Raw genomic sequence first — 22,533 nt, 5'->3', positions numbered from 1 at the left:
GGAGGGAGTGGGAGAGAATTCTGTTTTAATAAGTGGCTGTCAATAATATGTATATCCATATCTATATCTATATCTATGACTATCATAAATATAGCCCTAAATTTCTTCTGTTTTGGATTATAGTAACATTTACCACAGTGCTTAGCGTCCCAATATTTCTTTCCTATAAAGGGTGGGTGTTTCAATCACGTTGTGGTGTATCTACTAGGTTATATTGCCATAACAAACAATTCCCAAGGCTCAATGATTTAGAATAATGTGTATTTCATGGTCACTTTGTATCTGTATTGTGCATCTATATTGTTCATTCAGAGATCTAAATTGGTGGAGGAGCCACATTGGGAACATTGATGATCACTGTGGCAGAGGAGGAAATTAATTTGATGAAGTGGCACGGGCTCTTAAAGCTTCCTTTTAGAGTTGGCATTTCTGTTTTCATTCACTGGCCAAAGCAAGTCACATACTCATGCTAGGCTCCACAGGGTCAGAATTATAATCCTACCATGTGCCAGGGATTAGAGAACTAAATATTGTTAAGCAGGCTGAATAGATGAGATATATAGTTTAGATAACCAGAGATCATTTAGGTGAGGTTAAATTCGTGCAAAAAATGAATTGTTTTATGTTCAGTGCCATTCTGAAGCATACGAAGGCTCTTGTGACTGCATATGATTTATATAACTTTATTTTCATTTAGTCTCCCTGAAACATCTAGACTACGTGGTAATGAAGTTGCAATTTGAAAATTTATGTTTTTCTCCTAGAAGATAGGCTCAAGTGTAAAAGTGGCAGCCAGACAAATTTATGCAGGTGAAGGAGTGATTGACAGTATTAAGAACTCCATCCTGAAGATGAATCAGACCACTTTAAGCACAGTGTGATGATACATGCTCGGCAGAATTTTGAGGAAGTTCTGCCTTTGCCCTTGTCCCTGAGATCAGGCTGTAAGTGTGACATGGAGTAAATATGCTCTTCAGATAATGGAGTTCCCAAGCATGGCTACTCAGACTATTTTCCTACACTTAACAAATTTGCTCCAGCCCACTGAATACTTGGTCTAGGAAAAAAATGAAAAATCTGGTGAAATTTTGCTATCTCCATATAAAACTTGAACCTTGCACCATCAGACACAGATATTTGAGTTCATGCATACTGCTATGTGGACTGCAATTTAAGGGACATTTAGGAAACTTGATGCAGCCAGTTATGGATCTTTTACCTCTAACCCCAAGGATTAGTACATCTGTGAGATTGGATTGTATGCAAAGACGGGTCATGGCTGTTGAGGATGTTGGCTATATTTCTAAAAATAAACTTGTTTCATCATTCTTATTGCCTTCCAAATTGAATATAGGAAAAATTGTCCGAGACATCCTAGTGAAAATGGCAAGAAAGTTAGAATATTAATAGCCTACTGATTATATAGATCACTTTGTGTGTGAGAGAATAAATCTTTCTAAGCAATAAACAATTTACCTGAACCACAGTAACAGATCTTAAAAAAAGTAAACATAATTTGGCATTTTTCTTATAGGTCCATGAGTCCATAGAATGGTGACTACTTGTCCAGTTAGAATGGTCAAGAATATACTTGAATTCCAGAAGTATTTAGGTACGAATTTAGCAGTGGTATGAAGACCAGTTGCTGAAATATTCTTTACCAGATGCCTGTACTTTAGAATCTTGGGCCATTTGAATGATAGAGTGGTGGTTTCGTAGCCATTAATTATTTGGTTTACCTCAAGCACCAAGTTTACATAAACTTACCAGTACATGGTGAAATCTTGTTGGGCGATATTTCCTGCTTTTTCTAAGAGATCTTAATTCCTTGATTTCCTCTTGTCCTCTGAGCTTTAGCTTCACATGAATTTTACCAAATGCCAACAGAACATTTTTGCATAAAATTCTAACTCTGCTTTCAGTTTTAGTGTGACTTCAGAAAAAAAGAGCTCAGACTTTCGTCCCTTGTCTATTTTTTTTCCCTTTGGTGCTTGAAACTTGACGTTATATAGGGAAATAACGCAATTGGATGAGATACTCTCATTTTGGATTAGCCTCTGTGTAGAAGACTGCTTTAACTCTAGTCTTAGGAATGTGGGATGCGCTGTGGTTACTACGATTCCAGATGCCCAGTCTAGTCATGAGTAACCCCCATTCCAGAGGAAGCCCTCTCCGGCGCCAGCATGGAAGTCAGGCCTACAGTGGTGGTGGGTGTGGTGTGAGGCAGCGGGGGCTGTTCATTGTAGGAGTACTGACCTAACTCTCCCCCTGGGCCTAAACCTCAGGGTCAGTTGGGGCACTGCTGACACTTAACAGACTGTCCTAGGACTAGCCTGGACGGGAACCAACCTTCCCTCCCCAGGGGGAGGGGTGAGTCATTGCCATCAGGACACTCATCCCTTAAACCTTTCCTTAACCTCAGAAATAATTCTACGATTGATGCTGGTAACATAGCTCCTCTCATAGTTATGCTAGAAAAATAAAATGAGCATTTTGAGAAGTAGAGGGTTCTTTTATGAGGCAGTAGGGTAAGCCATTAAATCCAGGATGGTAGATTCTGCTCATTCTCCTGGAGGAGGTAGTATGGACAGTGCCAAATGCTGCTGACGTTCAGGAAAGAGGAGGACCGACAGCTCACTGTGGGATTTTGCAATGTGAAGGTCACTGGTGATCTTGACGAGTGGTTTTCGTGGAATTGTTGGCGACAAAAACTTAAATGGAGAGGTTTAAGTGAAGGATCAGAGAAATTGGAGATTTTTTTTTCTTTTAAAGGTAGCAATAGCAGCAGTTTTTATGCTGATGGGAATGATCTAATAAAAAGGAAAAAATTGATGTAGGAGATAGAGGGATAATTGATAGGGAGAGGAGAGGTTTTCACAAGTTTTGCAATGAGGGAAAAGGTAAAAATATTTCTTCATGATGATCTAATAATGACAGCTTTGTGTCATTGAGATATGTTTTCAACTGGTTTGTTCAAGTGTTGTATTTTAGTGATATCAGAATCTCAAATAGCCTGATCCATTATTTGAAAGCTAGTACATCTAGATTTTTCATGTTGAGGGTAAAATGACAGAATTTGTTAAAAAGACTGACTTACAGTAAAAAGGCTTCATTACCATGAGTTTGATTCTTTTCCCCAGCATATGATGATATTTGTCACTAGTCCCAGAAAAAATGATTATATATTATTGGGGTATATTTGAAAACCATATCTAAATGCTATAGGAGAACCTGAAGAAATGCTGTCAGAATTGGATGCTGTCAGAGTGGATCGGGAATTGGTTCAATTTGCTAACCTTTCTGCTTTCATGTTTGTGTTCCTTGACTTAGCATCTGACAGAGAGCTTTGAAAGTGATCTTCAATGAAAAATCATCCTAAAATTTTTGGATCCTCTGCTTAATTCAATTATGAGCTCTCTGAAAGATCCATCGTAGATTGCCATTCCTCATATCTACAATTGTGATTTAGGATTTTACTGTTTATTAGAAATAAAATATGAGAAAATAAACCATCTATCTGTGGATGGAAACTGATCTAGCTTGACATGGAGCTGGATGTCTTGGTGAAAAATTGCAAATGGTATTCTGCTTCTCACTTATAGGTAACTTATCATTTTTATTTTCAAATTATATTTTTATTATTTAATATTGAGATGAGCCTTTGTTTCTTTTTTTAACTTAAAATTCATAGCATTGTGTCAATGGACTACCCATCGTAGTCCGTTGACACAATGCTATGAATTTTAAGTTGTCAAAAGTTGGGGAAACACTAGGTTAGGTCATGCAGGGACATACAACTTTTGGAAAAATGTTTTGACTGTATTCAAGGTCAATGGGAAGCCACTGGAACACATTAAATGGGGGAATGACATGCTTTTTTAAAATCAATGTTTTTAATAAAGATCCTTTTTATTGTATTGGGAAGAGAGGTATAAATGTGGAATTAGGGAGGTCAATCAAAGGCTGGTCTGTTTGAGAGATGCCGGTCACTTGGACTTTAGTGATGGCAAGGGAGACAGTAATATTTAATATTTACTGAGTACTTACTATAAGAATCCTATGAAATAGATGCCATTATTGGTCCCAGTTTTACAGATGGGGAAACTGAGGCACAATGAAGCAAACTAACCCGTCCAAGGTCACACAACTGTGAGATTGGAGCCTGGATTTCAATCCAAGTAATCTGATTTCATAAATCATCACCTAAACTAACTTGCCTCTCTTAGATAGAGATGAGAATGGTGGATAAAGATATATTTAGAGATAGGATCAAGAGGGCTTGATAACTGATTGGCTGTGGGTGGTGAGGAAAGTGGGAGATGCAAAGTGACTCCCCTGTTTCTCCTTGAATTAACTAGAAAGATTCAGTATTTATTGAAACAGAGAAAGACAGGAGGGTACATAGATTTGGAGGGGAAAATCAAGAGTGCAGTTTGGCAGGTACAGGTTAAGATGCCTGTGAGACATCAAAGTGAAGGTATATTGTAGGTCCATGTGGAATTGCAACTCAGGAGAGAAGTCTGGGCTGGAGATATCCATCTGGGAACTGGCAGTTTATTGGAAATTATGGTTGTGCTTTGAGTTGGCTCACAAGCAGTGCAGTTCCTGATAGATAATGGGATGTCTTCAGTAATGCTGAAGGAATGAATTTGTAGAGGACCCATGGATCTTTGGATTTGGAGCGCATCATATATTATAGTATAGATTCCTGATAGTCAAAGTTTAGCTTTCTGGATATTAGGTAGTTAATAATGTCCACTCAAAACATTCTCATTTTTTGAAACTACCATGAAAGAAAAGCACTCTGAAAAATATACATTTCAAACACATATATGAAAACTGTCTGTTTAATGAATCACTGTAATGAGCTGGATTCTTAGTTTGCTAAGATATAAATATCATTTTTTAAGTTCTAGAACTCAACATTATTAACTAAGATGATATTGAAAATAATAACTTCTCATTTAAATATTAATAACCTCATATTTGAGTTACATTTACGCATTTAAAAATTTAAAACTTCAAATTTAAAAAGTTATAAGAATAGTACAAAGACCTCCTATATTCACCAGTTATCAAAATTTTTTTACATTTGCTTTATTATGCCATCTCTCTTTATAAATACATGATATTTCCTGAACTTATGTTGCAGATATCATTTTCCATTACTTCTAAATACATAAGCATGTACTTCCTAAGAATGAGCTCATTTTCATATATAGCCAGAGTACAATTTTCAAATTCAGGAACTATAATATTTTGATAATTTGCAATCCATATTCAAATTTCTTCATAGCAATTTTCCCCTCAATAGAGGATCCAACCGAAGAGTATATATTTCATTTAGTCATTATGTCTCTTTAAGTCTCCTTTAATTTGGATGGTTTCTCAACCTTTATTTGTTTTTCAAGATGTAATTTTTGAAGGGTATAGACTTATGTTTTCTAAAATGCTCCTTACTTTAGGTTTATCTGATGTTTCCTCAGGATCAGATTCATGTTATGCATTTTTGGTAGGAATACTATAAAAGTTAGGGTTGTGCTGTTCTCAGTGTATCATATCAGAGGGCAAATGATTCCGGTTTATCTGATTATTGGCAATGTTAACTTTGGTCACTTGGTTAAACTGGCATTTGCCAGTTTTATTCATAATAAAGTAATAATCTGTCCTTTTATAATATTAAGTAATCTAAAAGAATTAAATTTTAAGGTAAAATTTAAACTAAAAGCTACATCTCTAACTCAAAACCTGTTTTGCTAATTGCCAGATCCCTAGCAGGAAGATGCATTAAAGAATCTAGGAGCCAGCTAACGGAATCTGGCTTGGGGACCAGTGTTTATTTGTTCAGCTTCTAGTATGCATTTGTTTAAATTTGTCAATCACAGCATAGGGCTGAGTTGGAAGGGTGGTGGTGTGAGATCATATTCATGGTGTGATTCTAGCCCATTCTGGTAGACAGAAGAAAACAGCTGGTCTTTGTACCACCCGTACTTCCCTAACAACCCAATTCTAAAGAGAGATTGCCTGATTATTATTATTATTTGGATATGCATCCACATTATTTTGCACAAATTACCATCGCCTTATTCCTCTCTTTTTATGGATTCTAATATTCTTAATACCCTGGAATTGGGTATTGGCTTTTTCCCTTGTCTCTTATTCACTATGTTTATCAATCTTAGAATGCCAAAATAGGCCTTAAAACATCAAGAATCTACTTGTATAAATATGAAGAAATGTGCAACTGAGCTTGTTTTCATTTATTCTTGAATTAAATTAATGGTTATTTCTCAGGCCTGTTATCATCAGTTTTAACACAAATTCTGTTACAAACGTAAAAACAAAAATACAACATACTTGTGTAAAGCCTTATGTGTATTTCATCCATTTTTATTTCGTAGACTTCTAATGAGTCATCTAGTATGAATTTTGGCAGACTACTGTTAAAATAGTGTAGTTCTGTGATTTTTTAGACTTTGGGACACATTTTGCTGTGTCCCACATCTGCTCAAATCTTGTGACAAATTTACCAAAATTCTTGCTGTATAAAGACTGCTCTAAATGGGAGAGATTTCAGAGAGAATTCCTTTTAAGCATGAATATTTAAATAAGACCTTTGTGCTTAACTTCCCTCCTGTAAAAATTTGCTTCCTAATCCTGTGTCTCCTAGTTATTTACCCCTCAGTTGAATTTTATTGGTTTAAAAACAATAATGGAAAATTTATTCCATTCAATCATGTCTCTGTGATTGACCCTTTAGGTAATGGAATTAACCACAAAAAAGGAAAGTATGTTTTATGCTGTTCAGTAGTATATCAATTTTGGTAAAAATCAATTGCCTCACTTACTATAAATTGAATTAAGAAATATTGAATATCTAGGTTGAAACAGGAACCTCATCTCATTTGGTCAAGTATTGAGATCGTACACTTCAAAAATATACATTGCTAACATTAGCAACTAATCTTAGCCTAAGAACAGGTTGAATACTTTCAGTGCTCTTAGAATGTTTTTCAACTAAAGTCAGAATTGCAGATTTTTTTCCATAGCTTGAATACATTGTGCTTTATAATAAATTATAAGAAATTTTCTTGCACAACATTGTTTTAGACTATCTTATAGTGTTCAGCAAGACACTTTTTTGTAGGGAATATCAAAGGACCCTAACAATTTCTAACGTTTCTATAATTTCACCTTTATGAAAAGAATATCAGTTAATTTCAAATTGACCTCAAGCATTACTTAAAACTAAGGCACAGAGGATATATTAGTTGGGATAAAGACTAAGATACTGTAACAGAGAAACTAAATATTGTAGCTTAAAGAGTGCAGAAGCATCCTTCCCTTGTGCTATAGTCCAGTGAGTGTCGGCTGGTGGGCAGGTCGGCTTCATCTAGTCAGTCAGGAAACCACCCTCCTTTCATCTTGTTTCTCCATTAGTTTCTAGAATGTTGTCTTTCTTTGTCTTTGCTTGGTTGAAGCTAGGTTTTGGGCACATCCGTGTACCAGTACTTAGAGAGGGAAGAGAGCATGAAGTGCATGTCTGATATTTAAGGTCCAGACCAAGAAATAGTACACATTTATTCTGCTCACATTCCTTAGTCACATGGTTACTGAATGTAAGAGAGGCTGGGAAATGTAGGCTAGCAGTTGTGTATCCAGTTAAAACTGTATTACTATGTAAGAAAGAGTGGATATCTAGCTCCACAGAGAGGTTGGACCAGGTCACACAGCTAGTAAGTGGAAGAGTAAATGGGATTCAAACCCAGACAGTCTTGTTTTTTAAATATTACCTTGAAATATTGTTTCACTTTTCATTGCTGTATAACAATCATCCCAAAATGTAGTTACTTTTTATGATTCTGTGAGTTGGCCGAGCAGTTAGTCCATTGCCTGGAGTCACTCGTGTGGCTACCTACATTCAGCTGGCAGATGGGTTCACCCGGAGCTGCAAGTGGAGCACCTTGATTTTTCTTGTGGCTTCTCCACTTGATTTGCTTAGACTTCCTTTTAGCATTGTATTTTCAAGGAAGCATTCCAACAAGGAGTGTTCTAGGAGCATGGAAATAGAAGCTATAGGGTCTCTGAAAGCCTGGCATTGGAAACCATACATCTTCACTTTTGCTGCATTCTTTTGATAAAATCAAGTCAGAGGGCCAGTGTACATTTAATGGGTAGCTCCACAGCTTTATGAGAGTAGCGGAAAACTCTTAATTGCAAAGAGTTAAGGGGATGGGAGCTACTGTTGTGGCTATCTTTCTAAATATTTTACCACAAATACTAGGCAATTGTACATCTCAAAATCTAGGTCTGGAGACCACCTAGGGAAAGTACAGTCTGAGAGATCCTCTGATTCAGGTGAGAAATTCATATAAGAGATATATGGGACCTGTGGTCTTTCTATTTTCATTCTGCTGTCATGGATTCTCACATCCTTAGAGGCAAATTGATGTTAGGCGTGTGGTAGATACTCCTAAGTGTTTATTTAAGTAAAGTAATTTTATACCGAAGAAGTAGTGAGAATATTCCTAACTAATAAAATCAGGTAGTAGTGGGTGCTAACAAAAAGGTTGGTAGTGGATGGTTGGAATTTGTGATTTTGAAAATCTGGGTGACATTTGTCTCTGCCTGTTTTGTGGGAAGGGACATTTGTAGGAGCCATGGTACTTCTCTGCTGTCATCTCTGATCTGGTGAGAAATGTGACCTCTATATACCCATCTGTGGGTTCTTGTAGGACACAATTCGACTCTTAGTAAAAACAAAATTCATGAAATAGTGGAGCATTTTAAAGAGGTTTTACTAAATCATACAGGTAAATCCCCAGATCTTGAAGGTGGATGATCCCAATTGTGCTGAATTATTGATTTTCAAAACTAGCTCAACATTTTTAAGTCTCTTTTAATATGATGATGTTTTTCTTAGAATAAATTATATAGCTCTTTTTTGTCCTTCGTTTTACACATGCTATCAAATCTAACTTTCAAATTTCCTCCTTTTTTTGGTCAACGAGGTTTATAATTTTAGGCAAAGTAAAATTTCCTGTGGATTTGAGTGAGCAGTATTGCTGCTAGCAGCTGTTAGTTGACCTTAAGTATACTATCTAGTGTTTAATATTTGTTGATTATATCAAAAGGTTCTGTATGGTTCAACCCAATTTTGACACATATATCCAACAATGATGGAGCCCCTGAGTTTGTGTATGAAATGCCTTTGGAGTTTCTATATGCTATATTGCAAGAGTATATATCAGAATCAGGGTAGAAAACTTTCTCCTTCTGGTTATGATATAAAAGAATAGGAAGAGTATTTATCACCATGGTAACAACTAAAAACCCAGATTAAATCAAAATTATTCTTTTATATGGGGCGAGGTCAATGAAGAGGGGTGAATACAGGGAACCTTGAAAAACTGAATTCTAGGTAAAAATAAGTAAGTAAAAAAAGAAGCAAAACTGACCTATATCCTCCTTTCATGGGTGAACAGAGAAGTGTGGCAGCTTCTATAATTGGGGGCATGTCATTGCTCTGGGTTTGGGCTGATGGAGTTGCAAACCTCTGCAGCTATGGGGAGAAATTAGTCAAGCCTTTGATTACTCTGTGGGCTGGTGGGATAGATTGAAATTTGGAAGAGCCCTAAAGACAAAATCAAATTGCTTGGTCCCCAAATTCTCCTTCTCTCACTATCTTTGAATATTCTTGAGAAAGTTACAGTGGTCAAAAAGCTGGAAAGCAGAGAGTAATCATATTGTTTCACACATTCTTATGGGAATGCATTCCAGGATTATACCAGAGTTGAATACAAAAATAAATAAAAAATTGCTGTAATTACAGTTTCCAAACCCTTCCCAGCTTATATACTGGTTGTCAAAAACTCTGAGGGTCTGAGATTTTACCACACTTGCAAGCTAACAAGCCTGCCACAGTTTCATGGATGCTGGTAGAAGATACAAAACTCCTGGGTCAGAGATGAAAGATAGTTTAGCACTTGCAGCCATGGCAGGAGCCAGAGAATCAGTATATTAGCATTGGTTCCTCAAGGCCTAATTCTCACAGGGTGATGCAAGAGAGTCAGACAATGTCTGAACATGCAGTTGGTTCTCTTATAGGAAAGGAAATTAGGGAAGCCAAATATTTTATAAGGGGCTATAAACATACCTGCTGTATGTTCTAAGTGGAGATGCCTTCTGTGTCTTCCAAGGCTGTTTGCTAGACAAACATCCCTGAAAAGATAGTCTGGAAAACTGCCAGTCTGGAAAACAGTTGGCATCTCTGCTTATAAGATGTGAAGAAATGTTTGAGACTCATAGAAAATCAAGTGCTGATGATCAGAAAGGCAGTTGTACATAGGGCAGTAGGAGTTTGGGGCCAATTACAAGTCAATATAAACTAAATAAAGCTCTTAATTGAATGTCAGCTCCTCAATTCAGCTGCCTGATAGAGGAGGATTTTTACTTTCTGGAAGAAAGTCACAACAATACAAAAATATTATATTCAGTCTGGAATACAATAAAAAATTGAGACATGCAAAAAGTAGGAATATTTGATCCATAACTAAGAAAAAACAGAGCTATTAGATGCAGACTCATATATGACATAGTTATTGAAATTAGCAGTCAAAAACATTAAAATGTCTATTATAAATATGTTAATATAATTTATAGGAAAAGATGGATATAATGTATGAAAAGATAGAATATTTTAGGAGAGAAATAGAAATTGTAAATAAAAACCAAATGAAAATGATCAAATTGAAAAATTTCTGAAATAATAAAAAACAGTGTGGGGTTAAACTGATTGGACATGCAGAAGATCAGTGAATTGAAAGCCATATTAGTAAAAACTACCTAAATGAAGCAGAGATGTTAAAAAACATTTCAAAAGAGTGACTCGTAGGATAATATTAAGCCGTCCACAATAATGATGTAATTGGAATACAAGAGGAGAGAAGAAACAAAATGGAGACAAGAATTTTCCACATTTGATGAAAATTTTCAACTCATGAATTCATTAGACTTAACAAAACTCAAATAAAACTACATTTATATGATCTGGGTTAGGCTACTATAAACCAAAGATAAAGAGAAAATCTTAAAAGTAATCAGAAAAAACAACCAATGATAGAGAAAAATCAACAAAGCCCAAATCAGATCTTTGAAAGAATTAATAAGATTAATGAACTCCTAGCAAAACTGACAAGAAAAAAAAATCTCCCACAAAGTTTTAATAGTAGGAGTGAAAGACTGGATGTAACAATGGATCTTAGACAAAAATATAGGAGAATATTATAAATAACTTTATATCAAGATATTTCACAATGTAATTGAAAAGGACATATTCCTTGAAAGACACAACTCATAAAACTTACACAAGATATAGAAGCTATAAGTAGTCCTTAAAAAGCAAAGAACAAAACTGGAGGAATTAGATTACCTGATTTTAATTGTAAGATTAACTATAAAGATACAGTAATCAAGACAACATGACATTAAATTAAGGATAGACAAATAGACCTATGATAAGATCTATAGATCTATCATACAAAATGGACAAAAGATCTGAATAGTCATTACAGCACATGAAAGTTCTCAACATCACATTATTTTTTATCGAGAGAACGAAATTTAAAACCACAATGAGATGGCACATTGCATCTACCAGAATGGCCAAAATTAAAGAGATTGACAACATTAAATGTTGATGAGGATGTGTAAAGACTTGAACTTTCATACTTTGCTACTGGGAATGTAAAACAGCACAACTATTTTGGGAAAACAATTTGACAGTTTTTTAAATAGAGTTAAATATATAACTACTTTATGACTCAATAATTCTGCTCCTCGGTATTTAGCCAAGAGAAGGGAACATATATGTTCACAAAAAGACTTGCACAAGAATATTCATACCAGCTGTATTTATAATACCCTTGAACTGGGAATAAACCACATGTCCATATATATAGGAAAATAGAAAATTGAAGCAGAAAAATATACAGTGGAATTCTGTATAGCAATGCAAATGAATAAAGTATTGCTAATTGCAAGTGTGAGCAAATCTAAGAGATATAATGTTGAGTGAAAACAACTAGAGCATAGAACCGTATTATTTCTTTTATATTAGTTGAAGTCAGGGAGAACTAACCTACAGAGATCAGAATAAATATTGCCTTGTGGAGATAACTGGAAGGAGCAAAGTAAACTCTCCAGGGTGACTGAAATACTTTGTATCTTGATTGAGGTTAAATGGGCTTATGTAATTGTCAAAATTCATCAGAGTGTACATTTACTATCTGTGCATTTCAATGTATGTAATGAAAATTCAATTAAAAAAAGAAAGAAAAACCAGAATCACACTAAGGAATTGAATGTTACGAAGAAAAATAAGAAAAAATACTCTTGTAGCCCATGTTCTATAATAAAACATAAAATTTTTTCAAGTTTAACTTGGGCTAGTTATTATTTCATTTTAAAAAAGTATATTGGCTATATCTTGTGTATGAGACATTCTTTAGGAATTGGCACATAGGGCAAAAAATAGCCTGGCTCTTATATGCTTTACATTTTAGTGGAGGTGAAGAATGTGTAGGGAGTGGGGTGGGAGAAGAAGCAAACTATAAACAAACAACTTAATGGTTATATTAATTTCAGATATGTACCATGAAGAAAATTGTGACTGGGAGAAGGAGGAGAGGAAGAAATATTTTAGGTCAGGTAGTAAAGGAAGACTTCTTTGAGTAGGTAATACTTGAGCTGAATCTTAAAGGATAAGGAACCACTGTGTGATCCGTGGGAAGAGTATTCCAGGCAAAGCGAACAGCCAGTATACAGGCCCTATAATGACAATAGGCATGGCATGTTGAAAGAACTGCAGTAGGCCTGTGTGACAAGAGCAGAGAGGGTAAGGGGAGAGGAACAGATGATATGGGTGACCTTGTATCTGCTGCTGATGCTATGTGGATTCTCACTTATTTTTTATAAATAATATAAATGTTCCTGGCTGGTGTCCAGATCATTTTAGGCATACATAGAATTTGCATGAGAATATGTCTTACAAACTGAAAATAAGTAAATGCTGTTTATTATTGCTATTATTTTTAATTATTAAATATTCGTGTGTTTTATCAGTTAACCCTACTTAAATGCTTTTTTATTGCTTAGTTATCTATATTATAGTGGAACAATTAGAAAACCAAAGATAAACTTAAAAGAATAATAATAAAAAAAGCCCTGTGGTTATCTTATTACATAATTCTGGATATCATCATGTATATTAATCAATCATGTTGTAGTGTTCTGGAAATTGATATCACTATATTTCTGTGTGAACTTAATATATACTACAATATTATCACTCTACAAACATATACTAACTCAATCCTGTAATCTTGAATATTTAGGTTGTTTTCTACTCATTATAAGCAAATGCACATCTTTGTGCTCATCCCTCATAATTTTTAGGATAGATTTTTGGAACTTAAGTTCTTTTTGATATAAATTAATTGACTTTCCCAGTGTCCGTACCAATATAATAAACCATTTCAGTGTAACTTTTTCCTTTATAAAAGTTACCTGGAAAAAATGATAGTCTTTCTATTGTTTTGTAGGCACATTCTGAACCAGGAAATGTGCTATTTTGGATTTTAGGAGATAAACTCTAAGACAAAAGCTCTGTTTGAAAAAAAAAGAAGAAAGGTTATGCACCAGTGGAAAAGCCATGGCCCAGGGGTTGACCCATTCTGCTTGCTTCTTCCTGTTTGACTGATGTGTTACTGGAATCATTATGTGGTTGTATTATGAGGGGGAAGAATGAGAAGGAGGTAATGGGCAATAGGGTGAAGGCAATAGATGGAGAAACAGTCTAGGAACAGGTCAAGGAAGACTGTAATGAGCCTGCTGTGGTAGGAAGAATGGTGGCCCCCAAAGATACTCTGAATTCCCTGAACCTATGAATATGTTACTACATGTGGCAAAGGAGACTTTGCAGATGTGATTTAAGTTATGGATCTTGAGATAGAGAAATTGTCCTGGATTATCTGAGTGGGCTTAATATAATCATAGGGGTCCTTATAAATGAAAGGAGAAGACAAGAGTATCAGAGGCAGAGAAGATGTGACAACGAAAGTCGAGGTGTCAGCCCAGGGGGCAGCCCAGAAATGGGAAAAGGCTAGGAAAGCGAGTCTCCCCTAGAGCCTTCAGAAGGAACGCAGGCCTGCCGACACCTCGGTTTGAGCCAGGGAGATCCAGTTTGGACTTCTTACCTCCAGAACTTTAAGACAATAATTTTTTTTTTTTAAGCCACTATGATTGTATTCCAATTATTCTAACTGTGTTAAGTATGGATGCCAGAATTAATGAGGGGGCATTAAGTTTTGTGATTTGGAAGAATGTGCATATTTTGCAAAATAAATTTACTCTCTGAGTGGAGAGACTGTCAGAAGAAGGTAAAGTATGTGTTAAACCGTACTTTGAGTAGTAAGGAGCTAGACAACCTCGAAGGCTACTTCCAGCTTCAGTATTTCTGCTATTGATATCACCATCCTGCTAGTTTCCCAGATTGTATATATCTTGCAGTTTACATCAACTTTTCCTTCCTTCTCTATGCCTAAATCCTATCTTTTTTTCCTTTTACCGATTCTGTTTCCTCTTTGAAAATATCTCTCTGTGTCCACTGAATCTATCTAAATTGTTAGAATGATTTAGAAAGTTGATAAAACTGCTTGATGATGTAGCCATTAAAAATTGTAAAGAAGTGTTAACATGGCAAAATTTGTAAATTTAACGTGAATATAGAAAATTATATCATGTATAACTAAATCTACAGGGGAATTGCCCTTCTCCCCAGCATTCCATATATGGGGGAAAAAAAGGGTAGGAAGGACATACCCCAAATGGGCTGAGTTTAGATGGTAGAAATATGGTTCTCCCAAGGTAGATATTATTTTTTCTTCTCTTTTCTATAGTTTCTTTAATGAATATGTATCATTTGGAAAATGAAAACATTTTCAAAACATTACCAGACTGGAATCCTTCCAACTGAAAGGTATCTCTGGAATGCTTAGGGACTGTTGCCCTCTTTTCTAAATATCTTTATAGATCCCCCTCCTCATTCTTTATCTTCAGGCTTCACTGACAGAAAAGTCCTTGCTCTCCAAAAAGACTTTTCACTTTATCTCCCTTGTGAACAGAAACTCACTTCATTCACCCCTAGATCCTGCCTGACGAAAAGGATTAACCTCTTTCCTAAATCATAACATGGTACAGAATGGCGGTCCCCACACAGCCAGGTCTCACTTCCAGTGGCTCCTGAGGGCCTACGGCCAGAGCGCTAACACCATACAGAATCTTTCCCTGACTCCTTTGGGGTCTGCCTCATGTAAAGAGAGCAGGGGAAGATGTAGAAGGATGAAGTCAGATGTTGTCCAGCAGCAGCTTATGCTAGAAGCAACATAGAATATAGCTCTACAGCTGCGAAGCTAGCCAAGCAGCCAGCCACGTCCACAGCCGCTGAGTCTCCAAGGGGAGCGGAGCCACAGAGCCAGATGTTACTCCTAGAAAAAAATATTGCTGCAAAACTTGGCCTCTGAATGGTGCATCTGTCCAAATTATCTTCTATTTGGTCATAGGTAATGAAAACTCTGCTAAGAAGGTCTGGAAAAAACAAAGAAGAAACATAACTTGACAATGAAAAGAAAGTCACGAAATATACATTTTTGCCAAGACATTTATTTTGTAGTTTCTCAGATTTCTTAGCTTGAATTCATACTGAAATGTCCTTTCTGGGAAGAAAAGTGTCTGTTGATCAGCTGCTGACACAGCTGCTTGATTCTACTTTTTATATCCATAGGACATGAGGAGGAGCCTTAGTTATACCTTAGAGGAGAGAAAGAAGACCCTTCCATGCCCCCGATTCTAGACCTCTCCAGAATAAGCCTTCTCCTACTGTTAAGCCACTATTCTTTCCAGTTCTGCTGGGTATAGTCAAACAGGTTGTTTATTGCCCAACGGTGGCTGATTGAGGAATTAGAAGAAGGCTAGACTCTTGCCTGTGTTCCACACACTAGGCTGTGCCCTGCACAGATCTGTGTTCAACTGGGAGGGACATCTTTTTATAACTAATGCAAAGATGCTGTCCACTTGCCAAGTACTGTGCCCACTGGTTTGCCTCTGTTTAGATGGGAACTCTTTTCCTAAGTTAGTGTTCGTAAAGTGTTATACAGGCTTATCGCTCAACCTGACCCCATCTCAGACCTTCAAACTGGAACCACTGCTCTCTCAGTTGCTGGGCTAACAGCATCCAAGTCTACAGGATGACTCCATCCTGACTGCAAACCAGGGAGTTTGTAGGACTCTGTCCAGGGGTCAAAGTATCAGGTCTGGCCCTGAATTTGTTTCTCCATTCTTTTCAGGGAGGTTTTGCCCCGAGACCCAGGATCTCCACTTGTACCTAAGATATAGATTCTTGTCTTATTTTCTGAGCCAAATTGGTATTTCAGATACATGCCTGGTATCTTGGTCCCTTTAGAGCAAAAGAACAGTCTTGGTCTGGCCATCTGCATGCCAGAGACTCAAGCAGTACTCCTGCTCCTCAGTCTGGCTGCTGCTTCTAGTTTCTCCAATGACCCTATTTTGCCTGGATGTCAGAATGTGATCTGCTCTAGGGTGAATCTCTTCCTATTCCACTTGCCTCTCTGGATGTTCCTGCCAATCCGTGTTATGTTCTGGAAGTCAGCTGCTTGGACCACTTCCTTTCTCTATTGCCTTAAATTCTCTGGATATTGTATTCTGTTTCTTGGGCTGAACTTGTCCTTGAGGTCTGGTTCTTTCCCTAGGGTAGGTCTGGATCAATGTCTGTTCTTTCCTAGGCTGCCTCAGGGAAGAGGGCACATACTTGGCTATCCTCTGAGAAGTAGCACTTAACTCTAGGAGGGGACAACTTTATGTGAGCAAAGAACCACTTATACATTATAATGAATACTCCTTGCTAAAAAATATTTCTCTACTAGGTGCACAGTGTCTGAATTTCTACCAAAGGCATCACCCCTCCAGGAGTTTTCTGGAAGGGTGAGGGACAATTACCAGTCAGTCACAAATACTTATGGCCATTAGTTAGTAACATCATTATTTTTTCTAACTATAGGAATCTGGAATAGCAGGTGGGCATGAGAGGTCTAGGGAGAGCAGAACAGAAGAGACCTATACAGGGAACAGGTAGAGGTAAGTGTTGAGGACAGTGTTTCCCATTTTTCTGTTTTAACCTGGCCCCTATCCTGGGCTATCAACTCACATAACTTTAGCCTTTTGTAGTTTGTCATGTCATGGGCGTTGAGAGAATATTGGACAAAAACATTGTCCTTTAGGGTCATGGAGAGAAAAGCAAACAGGATTTGGGTATTTTTTGGAACTGGGAAGAAAAGCTGAAGAACGAACTATAACTGTACCAGTTCAATTGATTATAATGTAAAACAGAGACCAAAAAAAAAAATGGCTAGTGTTAGAAATGAGTTAAGACTAAAGGTCAGGGAAAGAATGCAGGGTCATGGGTAGCTCAAGTATCAGTCAGTCCTCATATCACTAACAGTAAACTTGGAGTGTAGAGTACAGACTCAGACCTTCACATAACTGCTCACCTCTCCAGGACAGGCTGGAGTGCCTCACTTTCTGCATGTTACTAAGGGCAGTACAGGCTAATGAGGAGAGCTTAATATGTGAGTGATATTTCTAAGTAGGAGTTGAAGACCTTTCGGTGATATTCCTGAGGCATTAGGGTTGCTTTGTGGAAATTTAACAACTTTGGGAGGTGGTGATCCAGAGGGTGTCAGCCAGGACTGGATTTTCTCTAGTCCTGGCTCAAACACTTAACTCGTTGTATGTGCTTGAACTTTTTTCATCTGTGAACTGGGTATGATTGTACCTATGTCAGTATTGTTAGGATTGCGTGGAATCCTGTTATTACGTGATATGGTATTACAAAGCTCCAAATAAAATGTCCAGAAGAGGGTTTATGAATAGTGTCTGTATTTTGGAGGAATTTTTTATTTTACCACAAAGCTTACCTGGTGTTCCTGTCAGCAGTTTCTAAGATGTCCAAAGAGGTCAGAACACTTTCATTTTTGAATCTTTTGACATGTGAAGATATGAAATACAAAAGTAGATATATAATTTGCATGATGAAATTTAACAGTTGTTGAAATTTAACAAAGCAATGCTGTTAACACATGCACACTTGAGCGCATCCATATACACAAAGCATCGTGCAATATGAATGTGTTATTCATATAGTCCTGGTGCCCTACAGAGTGGTCCGGAAGGGACCCAAGTTTAAAGTTGTGTGGAGAATGTCTTTCAGTCTGTTTCTGTCTTTCTATAACAGAATGTTTAAGCTTATTTGGAGATAAGGTGAAAAGTATAAATTTGAGGCTTGGGCTAATGGCCCTCCTAAGCCCTCATGTGATAAGCCTCAATTGTCAGATACATCTGGATTACACAGACCATTATTCTGTTTTTTCTGGTAGAAATCAGAGTGTTTGTTGCTCTTCTCTGTGAGTAACAAACACACACAGTGTAGGTTAACCTTGTTTTTATTTCAGGAAAATCATAATGTGAGACAAGCCCTGGACTAGGAGTGAGGAGCACTGCATTAAGATTTGAATCCATGAACCAGTTTTATGAGATGTGGAGAGGTACTTTTCCTCTCCAGGCTTTGGTGCCTGTCATTCGAATGACAAGACTAGGATTAAATTTTCCTAGAGTCTCCACTGTAACTTTTCGTGATCCTCTGTGTGCATGGAGTTTGTACATGTGCATAGGGCTTTTAATCTAACAGAGTAAAAGATTTGATATGACAATTTTCAGATCAACTATGTTAATTATAAAAGTTAAAAAGTCAGTAGTTAATCACTAAATTAATTATAGTGATTTCTCCTTGAAATAATCAAGTTAATGGTTATCTTTAGATTTATTGGTATCTTCACAAGATCTAAAACATCAAGGAAAACAGTGAATATGGAGATGAAAAGAGTAAAGAATCAAATATGAAAAGACCTAAGGTTAGAAAGGGACAGGTCTGTGGTAAAAACCAATAACAATTTCTTCAGATGCAAACCTCCAGGACCCTATCAGATATTTTTGCATTCAACCTTTACTTCACTCATTTTTCTCACTGAGTTTCCTTTCTAGATTTATCTTCCTCTTTATCTTTGACTGTCCACTACCCCACTTTCATCTTTTAATTTTTTTTTATAAGGTTATAAGGTTAAGGTATATAGCATAATGACTTGACTAAATGTCTTGCAAAATGATTACCACAAGATTAGTTAACATCCATCATCTCATATAGATGCAAGAAAAAAAGTTTTATTTCTTGCGATGAGAACTCTTTAAGATTTACTCTCTTAACATTTTTAAATTTTATATAAGGTTTAGAATGACAGATGATGGAATATTCTTGGGCGAGTAGAAAATCATATCTATGATGCAGTTATAACTTCTTGTTGTTTGTCTCTGCCAACAGTGATCAGTTGGAAAGTGGGAAAATATTTTCCAGTAAATAACTCACATATTTGGACATGCTTACTTGCTTAGATGAAGGATGAGAAAATAATGAATAACTTTGTTTAAAGAGAAAGTTAAAAGTGTATATTTAAGGTTATTTGTGAAAGTGATTATTATTAAAAATAAGAGAGATGTCTATTCAGACAAAAACATTAGAAAGAAAAAGAACAAAAATTGTGCTATAATTTAAAGTCTGAGACTGCTGGTCAAGTTGGCGGAGTAGGTAAATTCTATGCTTGCCTCCTCCCACAACCACATCAAAATTACAACTAAACTACAGAACAACCATCATTGAGAATTGCCTGAAGTCTAGCTGAACAGAAGTTCTATAATAAAGGATATACAGAAGAAGCCACCTTGAGACTGGTAGGAAGAACAGAGACAAGGAGTAGGCAGGCTCTACACTCATGGTGTGGTGGTTAAGAAATGGGAGGCATAGCTTGGCTGCAGAAGTCCCTCCTGAGGAGTGAGGGGTCTCAGCCCAACACAAGGCTCCCTAATCCAGGGTTCCAGTGCTAGGAAGAGAAATCTTCATAACTCTGGCTGTGAAAACTAGCAGGGATTGTGGCTAAGTGAGACAGAGGGCCGCCGGAGTCCCAGATACTCCTCTTAAAAGGCCTATGCATAGACTTGTTGACAGACTCACTGCTTTGAGCTCCTGGGCTGGGGCAGTAGTTGGAAAAGCACTGGGGGTTTATGGAAGAACTGAATTGTCTGGGTGAGGGCTGGAGGGAAAACTTTCTCCTAGACAGAAGTCTTGGCAGATGCCATTCTACCTTTGTTGATCCCTCCCTACACCCAGCCTACAGATGCAGGAAGGTCATCAAGTCTGAGTTTCCATCAACCTGGCTAACACTCTTCGCCCCACCTGGTGATTTTCTGAGACCTCACCCAACTTTTGGGTCTATCCAAACCACTTTCAGAGGCTTCTCCGTACAAACAGGCTGTCTTGGCTCATACTGTGGACTTTCCTAAAATTTCTCAAAGGTTCACAAACCCCAAATAAGCAGCATCTGGCCTCAGCATGCCCCATACCTCTTGCTAAGTAGCTCCAAGCCTGGCATTAGTGGTATTCAACCTTGGTTTGCAGCTTATCCTCTCACAGGCATCTCCAAGCCCAGCACAAGGGACAACCATCTGCAGAGCACAGACATTGGCTTACCTTGGTCTGCACCAGAGCCCCTCCCAAGAGGCCCAGAACGAATACACCTGCTGGCCAGCTTCAGACCACACCAGAGTACCACCTAAGTACCTTCACAAAAGGCATGCCCAAAGGGCAGACTTGGCAGAGCCCCACTAAACTGAATCCTGCTCAGTGGGGTTAACTCCTACACAACAATTCTTCCACCGTAGTCATGGCCAGTCTTTATAACGAATCAGCCTGAGGGTCAGTCCCTCTCATTGACATTCGAACAGCAATCAAGGCTCACATACAACCCACACAAGAAACACACCTGAAGCACCTGGCTCAGGTGACCAGGAAGACTGTACCCCTGAGTCCCGTGGGATACCTCCTACATAGGGCCACTCTGCCAAGACCAGGAGATGTAGCAGCTCTACCTGATACATAGAAACAAACACAAGGAGTCAGCCAAAATGAGGAGACAAAGAAACATATCCCAAATGAAAGAGCAGAACAAAACTCCAGAAAAAGAACTAAGTAAAATGGAGACAAGCCATCTACCAGGCACAAAACACTGGTTATAATGATGCTTAATAAGATTAGGGGAAGAGTAGATGAACTCAGTGAAAACTTTAGCGAAGAGATACGAAACATAAAAATAGAGATAGAAAAAACTAGTCAGAAATGAAGAATATAGTAATTGAAATGAAGAATACATTAGAGAGAATCAATAATAGATGAAAAAGACAGTCTACTGAATGGGAGAAAATATTCACCAATGATACACCTGATGAGGGGTTAATATTCAAAATTTATAAAGAACTCATACAATTAAACACCACCAAAGAAACAATACAAATAAAAATGGGCAGAGGACCTGAATAGACATTTCTCCAAAGAGAACATACAGATTGCCAATAGACATATGAAAGGATACTCAATGCCACTAATCATCATAGAAATGCAAATTAAAACCTAATGAAATATCATCTCACACCTGTCAGAATGGCATCATCAATAAATCAAAAAACAAGTGTTGGTAAGAATGTGGAGAAAAGGAAACCCTCATGCACTTCTGGTGAGATTAAAAATTGGTCCAACCACTATGGAAAAGAGCATGAAGGTTCCTCAAAAAATTAAAAATAGAACTACTTTCTGATTCAGCAATTGCACTTCTGGGTATTTATTGAAGAAGTCCAAAACACTAATTCAAAAAGATATATACACCCCTATGTTCATTGCAGTGTTATGTATAATAGCCAAGATATGAAAGCAGCCCAAGTGCCTATCAATAGGCAATTGGATAAAGAAGTGGTACCTATATACTGTATACTATTACTTGACCAAAAAAAAGGGATGAAATCTCCCCATTTGTGATAACATGGATGGACCTAGAGGGTATTATGTTAAGTGAAATAAATCAGAGAAAGACAAATACTATCTGATCTCACGTATATGTGGAATCTAAAGAGCAAAATAAATGAACAAAAAATCAGAAACAGACTAATAGACATAGAGACCAAACTGGTGATTGCCAGATGGAAAGGGGGTTGGGGAGCTGAGTAAAAAAGATGAAGGGATCCAGAAGTACAAATTGGTAGTTACAGAATAATCACAGAGATGTAAAGTACAGCATAGGGAATATAGTCAATAATTTAATAACTGTATTGTGCCAGGTGGGTACTAGACTAATCAGGGAGATAGCTTTGTAAATTATATAAATGTCTTGCTATTGTGTTATACCCCTGAAACTAATATAAAATATTGTTGAATGTCAACTGTAATTGGAAAACAACAACAACAACAACAACAAAACCCTAGTAGTTTAGATGAAGCAGAGGATTGAATCAGTGATTTCAGGA

General features: G+C 37.1%; 1 protein-coding gene across 1 annotated transcript in view; it reads left to right on the top strand.

Annotated features, from left to right (window-relative positions):
* Window positions 1-1,999: 1,999 nt before the first annotated feature.
* The window catches only part of KCNH5 (potassium voltage-gated channel subfamily H member 5), a 342,803-nt gene continuing 322,269 nt past the window's right edge, over window positions 2,000-22,533 (top strand). The window contains exon 1 of the mRNA XM_039864507.1: window positions 2,000-2,207. The gene's annotated coding sequence lies outside the window, so the exon portion shown is untranslated. The remainder of the gene's footprint in view (window positions 2,208-22,533) is intronic.

Source organism: Pteropus medius, unplaced genomic scaffold, assembly GCF_902729225.1.
Source record: "Pteropus medius unplaced genomic scaffold, Ma_sr-lr_union100, whole genome shotgun sequence".
Lineage (NCBI taxonomy): Eukaryota > Metazoa > Chordata > Mammalia > Chiroptera > Pteropodidae > Pteropus > Pteropus medius.
This window is presented reverse-complemented; position numbering and strand designations above follow the sequence as displayed.